This window comes from Trachinotus anak, unplaced genomic scaffold (genome assembly GCF_046630095.1).
Source record: "Trachinotus anak isolate AG129_WGS33_773 ecotype Australia unplaced genomic scaffold, CSIRO_AGI_Tana_v1 ptg000018l, whole genome shotgun sequence".
Classification (NCBI taxonomy): Eukaryota; Metazoa; Chordata; class Actinopteri; order Carangiformes; family Carangidae; genus Trachinotus; species Trachinotus anak.
Window position 1 is genome coordinate 15596551 of NW_027273869.1, and position 17389 is coordinate 15613939.

At 42.1% G+C, this 17389-nt stretch overlaps 1 protein-coding gene across 1 annotated transcript in view; it reads left to right on the top strand.

Annotated features, from left to right (window-relative positions):
- The window catches only part of chrm2a (cholinergic receptor, muscarinic 2a), a 73722-nt gene that overhangs the window by 592 nt on the left and 55741 nt on the right, over positions 1 to 17389 (top strand). The gene's annotated exons all lie outside the window — the stretch shown is intronic.

A 17389-nucleotide genomic window follows, 5' to 3' on the forward strand; every position in this document is an offset into this window, starting at 1 on the left:
TGTTTTTACGCTTGGTCCAAAGCTACTTGTGCCATATGGCGCATCGTGGACGCGGGTAGAAGAAGAAGGCAGAACTTTATTTGTGCTTTATTTCAGGCAGTTTATTGCAGCTGAGCTTCTCTCGGAATAATATAGTATCGTTTAATGCCATCACCGGTTTTCATTTTTCAACCGAATATATCTGTTCACCCAGGAGACTGCGCGCTGTCTCGTCAAATATCCAGTGAAATAAGCGCTGGTGAACCCTCCCCTTTCCATCTTTAAGCGTATTCTAAACAACTGTGATTTGGTTGTTTTTCAAAATAAATGCCAAAAGGTTTATTCGTAGCTAATTTCTGCACTCCTGCCACTCTAATGCGCTTTGGATGAAAGCGTCCTCCTTCGTTCCCGCCTTCTTATAATCAGCTGGTTTAGTTTCTTAGTGTCTAACATCATGAAGCGAATCACTACAGAATCAAATTTCCTGATCTGTGCCGAAACCCCTCATGTCTAATGGTGTATTTGGCGGCAGAGACGCGGATCTGTGTGAGTCTATATTTGCCCAGCGGCAGTTTCCTCTCTTGTCTCCTCAATTCGATCAACTTCGCTTGATTTGAGCACAGGAGGTTGCAGCGTGGGGTGGGGTGGGGGGGGGGACAAAACACGTTTAATGCTGCAGTGTGATTCCTGTGGGTTTATGTCAACCACACAACAAAGTGATGTAATCATATGTAGCCTACACTGAGATCTACAAAGCTCTTTAAGAATGAGATGTGATGTCGCTCCGCCACAGCCTGTACGTGCGTAAAAGCGCAACGCAAGGAGCGGATCGGACTCGAGACGGCAGGTTTGTGTCGGACTGGTGCAGCTGTTAGAGTTGAGATGTTTTACGCACAGAGTGGATCTCTCTCCCGAATCGCGCTTTTTGGATGACGAGCAGTAATTTTGTTGCACACACATCCACTGGAGGACTCCATATCCAGAGGTAAAGCTGTTATTTATCCAACTACTTTTCCGTTATACGGCACAATTGTGGGCTGTATTTTTATTTTTATTTTTAGTCGGGTTGAGAATTACAGTTCAGTTTATTCCGCTTGGATGTGGATGGGAATCGGAGCCAAAAACGCAGATGTCTGCTCCTCCTATCACTTGGCAGGATAAATCAGTGCAGTGGGACCACGGTCTACTTGTGAGAGCTGGATGCAGGTTCTAGTTTTGGATCATCCACAAGGTTTGTTGGTCAAACTTGAATTGAAAAACTTGCCTTACCCTGATGCTCAGATGCTGCTTCTAAATATGAAAGAAAAACAACGATTCTCGTCGTTATTTCTGCACTGGAAGAGAGAAAAACAACATGAGGACTTAACGATAAGACAGAGTATATGTAGCTTCTTATTACAGTGTGCTGATTTGACTTATTTTATCTCAGCAGCGTCCTAAATGAATACTGCAAATACACTTCACCTGTGGCACCAACATCTGCGCAGGGACCCGTCGTCATTTGTTTTTTTGCAGTGTGTGAATGAGAGCTGTGGCTCGACCTTGATTAAGTCGCTGGCAGTAATTGGTTTTGTTTGACGAGATGGCAGCGAAACAGAAAGGGACTGATGTCGCCTTCAGTTTCAGTGGCTGTTATTGTGGCGGTGCGTTCCCACAGGTCGATGCTGGTTTTGTTCTTGCAGAGCTCCAGTCAGGAGTTTGATCTGGTGTGTTGCCAAACAGAGAAGAGGGGGGGTGGTTTGCATTTTTTTATTTATTTATTTATTTTTTTGCTACTGTCTGAGATCAATTAGAAAGTTTCTCTTGCTTTAGATTTGCTTGTTTTTTGAAATAGCACTGCAGAGGTTCATGTGAATACTTACAACTGATCCAAGCTGGGTCAAAAAAAAAAAAAAGCTAACCAGTGACAAATAACCTCCACTTTAGTGTTTTTTTCTGGAAATGTTCTTTTTTTTTTTGTTGGCACTTCATCATGACTGGCTCCTATATGCTTCAACACTTGAAGCAAAGGTGTTACAGAAGAACCATTTGTTTGCCTGTAGATAAAGATTTTTGACAACCTATTATGTTCCCATAGAAAACACAATTTGCACGGCCGCAAAAAAAACCCTTCAGGTTTCATAAATCACACGACACAATCACACAACCTCTTAAACCACAGCCAGAGATGAAGAACCACTTCAGACTAACAGTTAATAGCTCCATTTACCGAGCAAAGCAGCTCTGAAGTCTTATATTTGTGTTGAATAATCACATTTTAATTCTGTTTTACTGTAGAAAATGTGATTATTAAGTCCAGCTAGGAAAACAGCCCATTTTCTTTTAATATGGCATTGTGCTATAACAACTTAAACAGTGCTTATTTCACTGTGCTGCTCACGTCTTTTGACAGATATTGTTAATTTACTTTGGCTTAATGTGCTTCGTGTTATTAGAAGGACTGAGGCACATTTGTGAGCGCGCTTTAATGACTTTTTACATCTACAGAAAACATCAAGATCTTAAGCAGAGCTGGATACAAGTGGCCTCTTCATGAAATGACCATATTTACAATCACAATTTGGTTCCACCTGTCACTGCTCTTTTCTCTGCGCAAGTTGCTGGAAGTTTCTTGAAGACTTGTTGCTGCTCATTCCCACTCGTCGTCCTGCTTGACATCCTGATGTTGATGGATGAGGTTTGGATGCACCGTGACTGAACAGTTACTTGTTGGTGCTTTTCAATTTCTGCCAGCCCACCGAGGTTTACCAAGGTCAGATGTGTGGCTTTGTCTCTTTTTTCAACGTCCTTCCCTAACTATTGATGTTACATTATAGATACAGATATGATCCAGTGTGCATAATTTTCACTGGGGGGGGGGGGGTCAAATGTGCTCGACTGTGAAAGCAGATCATGGCACGCATTGATTTGTATATTCTGTGTGGCCAGCAGTTCTGCATGAATATTGCCTATTGGCATGTTGGTTAATGCAGATGGGAGTAAAGTGACATGTGAAAGGGGCAATGTGATTCATTGAATATCCGTCAGTGATGAATGAGTATAGAATTCCCACAAAATCACTAATTCTTGCAGATGAGGCATCTAAAAGTGATGCTTGTTGCCCCCTGTGGTGAAAACACAGCATGGACAGGTGCAAGACTCACTTACTGTTTTCTTTATGAGGATGTGCATGCATATATGCATACATATACATATACATATATATACATATATATATATATATATATATATATATACATATACATATATATATATATATATATATATATATATATATATAAACAAACAAACAAACAAACAAACAAACAAACACACAGAAAACCAAACTGAATGACTTTCCTGGTCACACCCGCATGTAGGACAGAGAGAGGAGGAGACTCATGCCAATGCTTCTACCTACCATGAGTGCACATGGCTAAAGCTGTGTTTTTGGCAGCACTGGAAACCGTGTTAGAGGCAAGGTTGCTTTTGTTAAAAAAAAAAAAAAAAAAAGTTAAATTTAGCTGGTGGGGTGCCTCGTGCCATGGACATAAGCTCCTCGGTTGTAGAGCGGCTCCACAGTGCACATTAGTGAATCTGTGTAGCTGGCACACACAGAAAGGAATGTCTAATTATCACGCTTTCAACCACAGTAGGCTCCTATATTTGCACTGAGCTCCTGCTCTAATCGCTTTCTTTTCCTATCATTATGCACTTATTTATTTATTTATTTATTTATTTATTTATTTATTCTTTTACGCAATTAAAATGTTTTTTGTTTTTTGTTTCCTCCGTATGGATAAGCCAGGAAGTCCATGCAGCGCCGGCTGGACGCTGAAGAGAAGGTCTAATTGAGCAGAGACGGAAGAATGGTCCAGCTAATGTGTGGAAATTTGGTGGAGGAGATGAAAAGGGGATTCTGTGAAGGTGCTTTTACGTAACAGTGAACATGTCGTGTACAAGTGTGTATATGTGGGGATGAAAGTGGTGCCAACGGAAAGGGCTACATGAGGATATATTTGACTCATGCATTTATCTAAATATGGTTTTAGAAGCTTAAATGTCCATGCACCCTCACAGATTTCCCTCATGCTGATACTGAATCTTCAGCTACTGGGGACAAATGGCTGGTGTTCACTTTAGCTCTGCTCATTATCAGATGCTGAGTGATTGCAGAGCTTTACAATATGAAGTGCCACCAAACCGCAGCACGAAGTGGCATTGATTGGAAAGGATAGGGAGGAGGGAGATTCCTCCTTAAGGTCATTATCTAGCAGACAGAGAGAGACGAAACAAACCAGTGTAATTGCATTTGTAACAAAAGACTTGGGATCAATGGACTAAGCGTTACTTACAGCATTGTGTCAGCATATTTCATCAACATACAAATGGATTCAGTGACCCTGTAATTGCTCATAAAGTCTATTCTATGAAATCAGTTCAGCATCTCCCTAAAGTATGAAGTCTGTTTGGACCCACATTTCCTGTGATTCAGAAAGCATCTGACAGCCTCAACACTGATTCATGCAGCAACACATTTGAAGAATTTGACAGGCAGGCGATATGAAAGAGACGTGTTTCACTCCACTTCAGCGTTGAGCTGCGATTTACAGTCACTCTGTGCATCAGAAACTGAGGCAATATCCTGGTAAAGGCAGTGGGGGCAGTCACAACACGCAGAAACAGGGCTCACATTACTTTAAATCTCAACTGACAGACGTTTTGGCCACTTGGGGGCAGCAGAAACAAGCTGTAAACACAACGTTGACCCGTTTTAACCCTTTACGTCCATGCAAACTTGTTAGCGATTCACACGCCTGTCACATGGAGCAACATTAGCATTAATTCAGAGCCGTGTTTCTGGCCACCTGATGAATGCAAGTCCAACAGTCATCCTCTTATTAACACTGTTTTAGTCTTCATGAACTTCATATCTGCATCTTTAGCTGCTGAATGCTCCACGATGCTCGCTGGCTAGCTGCTAACTTTGGTTACGTCCATGCTAGTTTTCAAGCATATAAAATAGAGACTTTTGAAAACGCAGCTGGCCCTGTTTTAGATGCAGCTGTTGTGAGGTTAACCATCTTTGCTGTTGTTCGTTCATAGTGTTTTGTGTAACTAATCAAGTGCAGAGCAGATTATCTGCTTCCTGTTTACACCAGCTTGCACATGCCCAGTGTACGTGAACATATGTGTTTTCAGGTGTGGTAGTGTGGACGGAGATAGTTTCTGATACAGAGCTGCCTGCTGTTTGGCGCTGGGCAGGTAGCTTACGGCTACGGCCAAGCTGATGCGAGCGGTAAGACTGAAACAAAACAACAAAGTTCTAGGCTGTAAAACATTAGGCGTGTCATGTGATCCGAAGGCTCTTGCAGGCAGATCTACATACAAATAAACTGAAGGATAAAAATGTCTGGATTTGAATGTCCTCAGGAAGGTGAAGAGCAATTGTCTGAACTTAGAAGATACTCTAAACACCTCAGTGGCCCCAGTTTAAACATCTTCACACCACTGTTTAGATTTCTGGAGGAGGTGATTTTTAAAGCTTGTCAACATTTTTAGGCAGTTGTTGAGATGTCTGATAGTTCAGCGTATTAATAGGCAGCTACCTGAGCAGCACTGTTTGGAAGATATAACTGATCACATTTAGTTAATACCCCAGTTGTAGGGTTAAGGTTAGGGTTAAAAATGTGCATTATTGTCACATTAATTGTGAAATGTTGTGTTATGTTGCATCTTTACAGCTCTAGTATGTTTCAGTAGGAGTGCATCAGAAATTAAAGCAGGAACAGAAGATGAGATGTGTGTAGAAACAACAAACTGTAGCCTGGATATGGCTTATAGCTGCATTAATGTCACTACTATCCGGAAATGACTCTTTGCTTTTAACTGAATCTCAGCAAGAAGAGGGAAATTAAGATTTGGTCATATATTTAGTGAACAGCAAAGAACAGGGACATCTCAACTGGACAATCAAAACACTGAAAAATCTTGAACCTTTTATTATTTGAGTAACAAAACGACACTTTCTTTTCAGTAGAACTCACAGTTACAGTGCAACTCTACAATATCAGATAGTCCTTTCACTCCGGCATTGTTTGTCTCAATTTTATGCCAGTATAATAGAACCATATCAGTCATTGTGAAAATCGGAACAGCAGTCGAGTTGCAGCAGCGGCAGCGGCAGCAGCAGCAGCAGCGGCAGCAGTTGTTGTAGTACAGCCCTCAAAAATCTCCAGAGACCCCTTTGAATGTGCTCTGCTTCCAAAAGCCTCAGGTGCTCCTCGGTCTTGCCGCTCATCCAGCAATAATGTCGGGCGGCCATTCCCTGCTCTTAATTACTCTAAGCCTCAGCACCAGATAATTCCAGCCAGCTACTTCAAACCCTGGCTCTGCCTTTATCACCGGCTCCATAAAACATTCATTGTGCCTGTCTGCTCTCATCGGACCTTGGCGGGGGGGGGGTTACTATAATTGCCAGCAGGCCTAATTCCTCTATGATGAGAGATTGTAAGACATGAGACAAAAAAAAGGTAGAATCAAGCTTTCTGTCTCACCTATAGCGAACACATTCACATACAGAGAAAGGGGAACATTTTGAGGAGTGTTTGGTGATGTTGACATAAAAGGAAAGAAAGCAGGACTGAGTTTAGATTGTGATTACTTACTAATTTTTTGTGCGGGAGCTTTTGCAGCGGGGGGAAACAGCTCAGGCTGGCATCACAAGTTCTTGTAAACGGTGCCAACATGACAGGCCTGCCTTAGTGTCTCACTGTGCCGCTGCAGATGCTGCTTGTGTGGTGTTTTTGAAGTAGCCCTCTGTGACCCTTTCTTCTTGTGGGCCAGGAGCACTAACCAGCAATTAGCCAACGGGAAGAGTGCTTGGTATTTCAGGGGACAAAATCCAAGCCCACAAAGTCTAAGACTGCTGTTTTCTCTCTCTGTGTTTTTGACAGGAGCTTGTGCTTGTTCTGGGAAACAAAAGCCACAGCAGACACACAAGTAGCTTAAAATCATTTAGACAGATAAACAAGGCAGATGGGAAACATCTGACCGAACATAAAAAACAAAACAAAAAACGAGGCAGATAATGGCCAAAACCTCGACAAGCAAGACCTTGAACCTCCCACGGAGCGTTTGTAGATTTAACACAGATTACACTGCAGTGTGTGCGATGCATTAGAAATATCCAAGTGTTAATCCATCCACTTTTAAGTGCAAGCCAATGAGCTGCTGGCAGCTGACTTCTATTTGAATGGCCAATAAAAGTCACACTGTACTCCTGCAGGTATTGCTGTCCTAATTACAGACCTGCCCGAAGCTGATAAACAGGAATGATTGCCAAACGAAGGCACCTTGTCCTTAATGCCAATAATGAATCACTGCCCTCTTGTCACTGTCGTTGTGTTGTTTTGCCTCTTTTGTCCAGACTGAAATAGCTCAACAGTTTTCCAAAACGATCATTACTTGAAGTTGAATCTGTATCAGACTGTAACTGTACTGCAGATCACATTATTCAGCATTAAAGGTCTGCCTTGCATTCGCTGAAGCCCTGGAGATATAACTGTTGCTGCGAAGCAAATATGCTTTGTAATATCCTTTTTACAAATGTGAAAGATTTGCTTAAGTTCCGATTTAGCCTCAGGGCTGCACTTGATTATCACTGACTCACACTTTGCAAATGTGCCTAAAAAAAAAAAGAAAAACAAAAAAGAAAAACCCTCACAATTGTGTGTTTTAAATCCCATTTATCCGTCAGGTTATAGATACTTTTAAAGAAGAGAAGTCTGTGCTTAATTTCTTTCTGTACTTGCAAGCTTAATCATTATTCTGTGTTAGGGAAAGCCCAGGGACACATTTTGCTAAGAATTTAAGAAATTTGCTCTCCTGTGACAAGCACAAGTTCATTAACCCGAAAAACGAAACGGCACATTCACCCTCGGTTTATTTTCCCAATGAAAGGTATCTCTCCACGAGGCATTGACAAGGTACTTAATTCCTCTTCATTCCGAATGAAAGGAATGCCATTTAAAAAACACAAGAACTCTGGCTTTCCTTTCTGCCAGAGTCTGGATAATCGCTCATTTAAGAAAAAATGTCTTCTATAAATGCACAGTGACAACAGGAGAAGAAAAAAAAAAATTTGTCCAGGCAGTCTACAGATAGTGTGAAAGAGTATGAAGCAGCTTCCCTCTTCACATTCCCAGTGAGAAAAAAGATCATGTGTGAAATCAAAGCTGAATTAGAGCTGCCTCTGAGACAGGTGGCTTGACACAGAGCTCAATACTGTGTACACACTCAACAGATAAACACCAGTTCTGACCCTGGATATTGTGGATCAAATCAAAAAAAGGTACACGTACTTCTCTCCACGCCTGGAGAGCAACTGAAAGCACTGAGCTGAGGTTGCAAGTGAGGTTGCAGGAGAGCGGTGGCTGCTATGCATCTCATCCTGAGCCGATATTGTTAAGCCCACTGACAATCATTGTCTGTTATTGTTATTGGATCCTGTCTCAGCTCTCGGTTTATTTCTGCGGTTTTGCAAGTGAAGACCTGTTTATTGCCTCAGGTGTAATCGGGTTCATCCTGTGTTTCTTTTAATGCCCCGAGGTCATGTAAACTGTAGTTTTCTTTTATGTGGTCAGTCGGTCCAATTTATGGACTCAGTCTACGCTGTCTTTTAAAAGTAAACGTGAGACAGAGCCCAGATAATGGTTGTAAATACCACTGTCCCATTTGATGGCATTTGGTGGATGTCTGTCCCCCCCCCCCCCCTTCAGAAAAGACAACTGTCCCGTTTTTTGTGGCGCCTTAGGGGACGGGAGAGGAAGTAACTGGAGTACGCAGACATACAGTGTTATTCCAAGTTGCACAGGAAACAGGGTCATGAAATACTTCCACAGGATAAACATGACCGGGTTATTCAAAGAGACAAAACATAGCCTGAGATTACACGTACACTTGATAAGTGCAGTGTGACTGAGTCGTCTGAGACCTGGACGTCTCACTTCCTCCCCTCAGGCCTCACTATGAGAAGCCAGTGGACACTGTACTTTATCCAAAGCTTTGTACAGATGCATGGTTTGGTTTGACATTCTCAAAGAAGATCCCTGAAGGTCCGTGTAACTTGTTCCAGGTGAATGATTTGACATTTGGAAGAAATGCCAGCAAGAAGGAAATTGGGCACTTCTTAGGTTATCCGAGCGCATACGTGTTGTAGGACTTGTGCATTCTGCCGCAGTCGCACTCTCAGATTCTGTAAATTTCCAAACCAGTTTTTTTGTTGAACCTCTCTGGCCTCCCGTTGAGCCGGCTCGCTGTGTCAGAGCGAGGAGCCCATTTGAAATGCTGTTATTTGACTTGACAGGAACAGGACTGCCGACAGAGTCCAGAGACTACACTGTGTCAGTGGAACACAAACAGACTGTGGGATAGATTCACTGTGTGAGGCACCCGCCGCCCCTGTGTTCACACTCTCTGATGGCCCTTTTTGACAGGTCTCTCACAAACAAAGCAGCCACAGCAGAGGAAAGACATGTCTGACCATATGAAACAACTTGGACACAATGAAATAAGAAATATTTTTTCCAAGTTCTTATCCTGCGTTGAACTTATTGTTCTGCTATCACTTAGTATGTTAAATAGCACTTTTGTAAATCCCTCCCGTTTCTCTACTTGTAAGACATTAAAGAGACATTAAACTTAACATCCTCTCAAAATCTTGTTTTGCTAACCTCCCTTTGCAGCAATGATATAGAAGTGTACTCCCGGGCATGTCAGTACACTGTGACATCATAACTGGGTGGAGTTACAAGGGTAACATGATAATTTTCTGACCACAACAAACCACCACCATCAACTGAATACTTTAACAAGTAACTTATACCGGACTAAAAACATGGTGTCAGTTTCACCCAGGGTCATTTATGATGCGATGATGTCACAGTGTACCGACACACCCAGAGGTACACTTCTACATCACTGCGGTGAGGTGAGAAGTTGAACCTCTTTCAGCTTATGTTCAGTCGACATGAACATACAATATGCATCCAATCCAACATGATTTGGGCCAACAAGCTAATTGCACTTTACTTTGTTAGCTCATATGTTGTTGTAGCTAGCTGAGTGATATCATGGGTCAAAAGGTGATTATCAGAGACACACACCCACTTTTGAGTTATAAAAAAAATCCTTTGACTGGAAATATGCCACAAAGCTAAAGACACTATATCACATTGTGGAACCTAAAGATGCTTTAACTGCCATTTCACTTTCTTTGAAAACACACATTTCAACTGGACAATATGAAAACTCAAAGAGGGACCACTGCCATGTGGATAGCTACGTCTCCACAGCTGTCTCTGCTTTGTTTGTCAATCAGGAGAGGAGTACAACAGACAAGGTCATCTCACTTCTCTCCAATTTTACACAGTTCAATCAATACTGCCCAACATGGCTAAATCAGAGGGGTCTCATTCCCCAGTCGCCTGATAATTGGAAGCTGTTAGCATGGAAAACGGGACAGGAGTATCAATTGGTTCAGTGTCTTGTTTTTGCTGGAATGAGACTGGGGCTGATTTGCTTTGTGCTAAAAGGTAAAACTCAAGTGCTGGATGTTTTGAGTGAAAATGGCATGTTCTCATTGTCTTTACTTTTGTTAAAACCCTTCAATTTAATTGGGAAAAAATTGCCCGGAAGTCATAGAAACTACCGCCTTCAGTGCTTCTAGCGTTTGCAAAGTTCACTGAGTTGTCACACTACTTTCCCAAGGTGCATAAATTAAGGAAGTGGTAGTAAAAGGAGATTTTTAAGTGAACTCACATATTTTATTTATTTATTTGGAAATACAAAAGATCTAAATAGAAATAGCCTGGGTGACTTTAAATAGGTTTCAAGTTTCTAGATGACCCTTTAAGCTGTGAGCCACGGTGAGTCGTATTTATTGGCTATAGTTGTCAGAGCATAATGAGACTCATACAGTAATTAGTGCTTTATTAAAAGGCAGGTGAACAGAAAAGGTCAACCAGTTTACTAAAAGCACAGACAGTAATAGCATTAATTAAAAGACAGTATGTTTCTACAGGTGCCTAATCAGAGTGATTAAGGAGTTGTCCATTTTTAATATGATCCTGTTAATATCCAGCAAAGATACAAATAAAGGTCAAATAAGAAATTTTTTTAATAGAAAATGCTAAAAATATTTGGCATTGTAATTATCTCTCTCTTCGTCTCCATAATTCCTGTTGTTTCCCATTGTAGGTTTTGCATTAAAAGCTGGAAATGCAATACATTAAAGAAAAAAAAAGAAACTTTAATACAACAGATAAGTGTTGTGACCTTGAGATTTCATTCCAGTGGAGGACTTAAAGCCCCTCATTAATTTTTCTTCTCAGTCGAGTGAAGCAAGGAAGTTTTATGCCCTAAAACAAACTTCCTTATTAGGAAATACACTTACCTCTGTAGATAAATGAACACAAACCTTGTATCAGTGTGATCCTATCTTTAAATTACACTTCTATGTGCGTAGGCGAGCGAGCGTGTCTGCGGCGTAATTACGGCCTTGTTGAAACGACCTCTGCTCAGAAGTGGCTGGAAGTTGAGCGCAAACGTCGTCGCCGAGAGCCCGGCTGAATCATCTCGTCCTTGAGGTCACTTAACTTTTTCTCTGCAATACTACACACATACATGCACGGGAAGAGAGAGAGAGAGAGAGAGAGAGAGAGAGCGCATTCGGCTAAACTGATTAGAAGTACAATGCCTCACTTCGAGAGCGGTAAACTGTGAGCGGTGCTCACCAAACAAACATAAAATTACTCAGCCTCCACGTTGTGGCCCTGTCGTGGTCGTACATGTTAATTGCTCTGGGTCATTAAGTATCCGGGTCTACCTCCAGGTCCAATTTGATATGTTTTCTGCTTCACAGATCGAGACATTTGCTCCCTCGAGAGAGGCGCCATCATACAAGTTAAATGATGATAATGATTCCTGCAGCCCAGCAGATTCATTATGGTGACCATCTTGTCAGGTATCACATTCCTGGAATTAATCCAAAGGGAACTAAATCCCCATTCCTCCTCCTGGAGTTAATTGCAAATCACGGTGTCACTTTTCATGGTGCTGCAACCGTCCCCTGAGTGCAGCTCGTCCAATTATCTGTTGGCTGGTGATTTATTTGGTCACTTCTTTTCTCCTTCCGTCCTCATACCAGCATCCTTCATTCACACTCCCCTCTTTCCCTCTCCCACCCTACTTCATCATTGTGCTTATCCTATATCCTCGCACCCCTCATCTCTCCATCTCCCCCTCTCTCCACCCCTCTCTCTGCGTTAGGACTCTTTCTCCAGAGCAGTAATGGTCTGGTTCAACCTGCTGGGGCTCAATAATGAAGCTGCTGCCCTAGAAAAGCCATGTTAATGTTGACTCTGGGATCAGACTCTGCTCCAAGACACACAGCAATGACAAATGAATGTGCCAGTTTTAGCCAACTGAGCTCAATAAACAGCACATATAGATCCGTGGATTTGACTGAGAACTGGGAGCTGAGATGCTTTGCAGACAGATTACAGATTTGGTAAACTAGAAATTCAAATTCACTCATTCAGGAACGCTGAAATGAGCTTTTGATGCGTACTAGTTGTAAAAAACTAACCAGTATAAGCATTTTAGAGCATGTCCAAGTGCAGAAGTGCGATGTGGTAATAAACAGGAGAGTAGAACTGTGGCTCCCTAAAGTATTGGCTCATCCATCTGGTTGTCAACAGCATTGACAAGCTGTCTGCCTACTCCTGCTCTGCCACTCTGACCTCCCTTAACCTCCTCGTTCTCGATCTGACAGGCAGAGATGTGCTCTGTTTGTGGAGAGGTGTGTGCATCTGTCTGTCTACCACAGGATCGCTGTGCCAGTGACCCCGGCTGACGTACGCAGGCAGACCAGGGGAGTTTCCCCTGGTCGGCCGTCCCCATGTTTCTGCTGTCAGTCTCTGTCTGTCTGGAGCCTGTAGAGCAGCCATGCATGCCTTCCCTCCATCAAGAAGATGGTCTCTGTCTGCTATGTGCCCACTCGTGCTCCTGTAGCGTGATGTGTAATCCATTTAAGCACCTGAAAACTATATTAGGTCTGTTTGAAATGTTTCTCCTCAGGCCAATCCTGATGCAATACCCCTCCGGGATGTATGTGAAAATAAAACCTGGCCTGTCTGCCTAGATCCTCGGACAAAAGAATCCAATCTACACAAGAAACTTTATAACACATGCATGTCCGTTATTCCTCAGTAGCTTTATGACTTTGGGCATCAAGTCTTTTTTGTCCAAAGTTGAATTGTAAACCAACTGTATCTGACATGCTGAGATCTGGATTCACTTGTGGTCCTTTAATGGGCTGTACTATGGACTTCTTACAGGACAGTTTGGTTGACGCTTGCTGTCATTTACTGGTGGCTGAAAATTGTCTATCTGGACAACAGATTGGAGGCTGGGTGAAGAAAAGCTGGATCGAGGAAGTGTCAGTCATTTAAGAAAAGTGTGCCTCGAGTTATCTGTTTAAATGGACTTTAAATGCACATATTTAAGCCATTTTATTGTCTTAATGAAACAGTTGTTTCAGTCACCACGAAGACGCACTGAATACTAGTTTCAAGTTGACCATTTTGCCATGGACCAGCCTACAGATTGTGCCAAGTTCCAAGTGATTAGCACAAAAATAATAGCCTATAAAGTTACACAATACTTAGCTTTTTTTTTTTTTTTTTGCCAAATCAAATGGTTTCTTTTCAGCCCAGTAGCAAATGTTCCAAAGCTAAGTATCAGTCTGCAGCCCAGGGGTTGGGAACCTCTGCATTAGAAGAAGAGCAAATTGCCATTAGCCAAAAAAACTACCCAGGAGCCCTTTGACAACAGTAATTTGAGAGCGCTGCTTGCTTACGCAAATAGTGTTAATGTCTAGTTTCACAAATGATGAATTCCGGCAAATTGCAGATACATTTGTGAATCCTAAAGGGCTCTCGAATGGATCTCAAATATGTTGTTTATTTTCTACAGTAAAAAATGAAAAATGACCATGTTGCAAATCGCAGCTTGTATGTTGCAAATTAAATGATATGCATCCATGATTAGTTGACACCATCTGGGGCCTTTTTTCAATTGATCATACAGTTGGGGAATTTTGGTCTCTCCTCTGAGTTTTTCCTTCTTTCAGACCTTTGGTATCTAGAGAATTGGACATGCTGTGTGCAGTTTGATAACTTCTGACTATAGTGTTTGCTGGTTATTGGAATTTTAAAGGTCCCATATTGTATGAAGTGAGATTTCTATGCCTTTTTTAAAATAAAGCAGGTCTAGGTTCCACATTAATACTGTGAAAGTATCAAAGCCTCAGTCCACAGAGAAATGCACACAGCCTGTATTCAGAAACTGTGTCTTAAAAGGAGTCGCCAGGACTTCTGGAACTTTGTGATGTCACAACAAAGCAGTTACCGCTCTCAGTCATGCCCCAAGCCCAGCCCACCTAAACTCATCATCCGGCCCTGAAGGATTTGGTGTGTGTGTGTGTATATATATATATATATATATATATATATATATATATATATATATATATAGGGTCACTCAGAAAACAGTCAGCCAATCAGAAGAGAGGGTCAGAGCCTCTCTTCTGATTGATTCAGAAGAGAGGGTCAGAGCCTCTCTTCTGATTGGTTATCTGACCTGTTGTTACTAGAGCTCCAGAGAGAAGCCTGAGAGGAGATGTAAAACTACACTGAGGTTTTTGGTACTTAAAACCACAAATATATGTTCTTATGGAGATCAACACTTCAAATAAAACACTGGAAAAGTGTCAAATATGGGACCTTTAAAACCTTCAAATATAGTAGTGTCTAGTTGCAGCTTTATGTGATTATATAAACAAGCCTACTGTAGAAATGTGCAATTCCCTGCATCTTTTATTCAGTGGTGAAACTGCAAAACAGCTGGTGAAATTAGGTGAAACATCTGGGGGTCTGTTTCACAAATGATTGTTACTCACAAATTGCAGATAAATGCTTGCACTCATGCATGGGTCGCAAGTGTTTTATTTAGAGAAATCACATTGAAATTAACAGGAGGGAAAATCATCTCATATTGCAGATCACAGCTTGTGTGCTGCAGGTTTGGTGAAGCAGTTTAGAACCAATGTTTTTATAAGTGCATTCATGCCATGCTTTGATTGCAATATGTTTGCAATGCACCGAGGCAGCATTAACACATTCTCACCTAGCATTTGGACGAGGCTGTTCAGCGTTCCTGCACAAAATGACACCAGGCATCCATCTTGGAAAAGGAGGAGCTGATTTTGCTCTGCTCTCTTGACACTAGTGTGTTTTTTGTTTGCAGCAGTTGCAGGGCAATGGCACATGAAACTCTAGATACGGAGGTGCTGCTCATTCGCCGGCACTCACAGCTAGGAAAGCTGCATCCGTCATGCAAAGATCATCCCCACCCTGCCTCTTTGAAGTGATGGCTTGGATGTGGTGAGGCAACATGGCTTCATCCACACAATTTTCCTCCACAGAGGGACACCAGTATTGGGGGAAAAAAAGGGTTCTGCTGTGGCGGAGCCGCTTATTGAAAAAGGCATCAAACTCCCCTATGCGTGAGGGATGTGAAATGTTATGAGACCAGGTGTAACGTGGCCAAGTCAATCAATTTCCAATTAAGCCACGCTCTTCAGTCATCCATAATTCTTTTTAGCATGTAAGTGGCTTTTTAATCTTTTCATACAGGAGGTGTGCTTAACCCATGCACCCTCCGAGAAAAACGTCAACGAGTGCAGGAGGATTAAGAATTAAAAGAGGCAATGTGTCTGATGGATAACGATGAAAATGTTCTCGCTGAGAAATATAGTTTGTTCATTTTAATTTAATCTGTGTTTTCAAATCAGGATGGCATTTCCTTGACACCCAACCCACTCATCTACAGTTCAGAGACTCTGTAGATTTATAGTGTTCTTTTACTTGACCACATGAATAATTTATTACCCAATCTCTCCAGCGAAACCAAAGATACTCTTATTGGAATCACTCTGTTGTGTAGAGTTGTAAAACCAAACTGCTGTGTCGATGTATTTAACTTTTATCTAAGGTTTGTTTGAGTTGTTTCTCTTTTTTATTGTCTGGGCTGTATTTGTTGGGCTGGATGTTGCAGAGAGATAGCCGGAGATCGACAGCGAAGCATTACTCAACTCTAGGGAGATAAGGAGGCCTGGTTTTCCAAGTAAAGGCTGTCAGTTCGCTCAGTACGGAGAATGTGATTGAGCATGTCTGGTGGCTGCTTACACCACAGTCTTGCCGTCCCCCCTCAATGTGGCGATTGATTAAGTTGTCCCGACTGGGGTTTTCATTGGCCCGTTGCCCATCCTGGGGGCCAAAATACACCTGCGTGCCCTGTCAGCTACTAAAGTTATGACATCATGAGGCCCCTCATAAGGCACCTCCATTGTTTTGAAATGAAGGCACATCAATTTCACAAGCTCCACTGCCCAGCGGATGATTTGTGAGTGCTATTATCCCTTGAAATCGCTCCGGAAAATGGCTGCAGTGTGAAGACAGGTATTGGTGACGGAGGGTGAGGGGCGGGCAGGGAGGGTTGCATGGAAACGGTTCATTGGTTGTGTATGTAACCAGTAAGAGCAAGAGCAAGAGCAAGGTCATGTATGGAGTATGGAGAGAAATGAAAATGTCATCTGCCCCTTGAAGGAAATGTGTTCTGTCATTATCATTTCAAAGTTTCTTTGGGAAATATGAAAGCACTTCATAAACTTGACATCCAGCAAACACTAACAGACTTATGGCAGAGAAGAAGAGGAGTGAGGGGAAGGGGTGGGGTGCCGGGTGGAATGACCAATAACCTAGTTACAAAATCAGCATGCAATCACATTTTTTTTCTCCTGTAGCGGGAGCGAGAGCAGGTCTGACTGCCATCCAGCTGACAGCAGAAGTTTTCATTTCCGAGCGTGACTAATTCATTATAAAGCCATTTGAGTGTCAGAACTCTCCGTTGTTATAACTCGAATCTGAGAAAGAGAAACTGCTGACTATTTGAAATAACAATTTCAGACTTGACCGCAGCGGAGGTAAATGCAAAATGCATCTTGTTAGGAATTCACTCCATTCCCCGCATAGCATGAGCGATTCAATTTGTCTGAAGCTCCCACCAACTTAGCGTCTTAACATAACAAAATAAGCAGATCGGTGATAAGAAATGCTCATTAATCAAGTCGGTGCAGCAACAGAACCTGCCCGCCACCTATTTTCTTTTCAAGAGTTTACTCTCCTTTTTTGAAAACTCAAAGTTGTGTGGGAACAAATATGCGAATCTGTCTGAAGGAAAGCATCGCAGCACGCTTTTTCATAAGACCAGCTGCTGGAGCACAATACGTGGTCAAATGTTTAAGTTA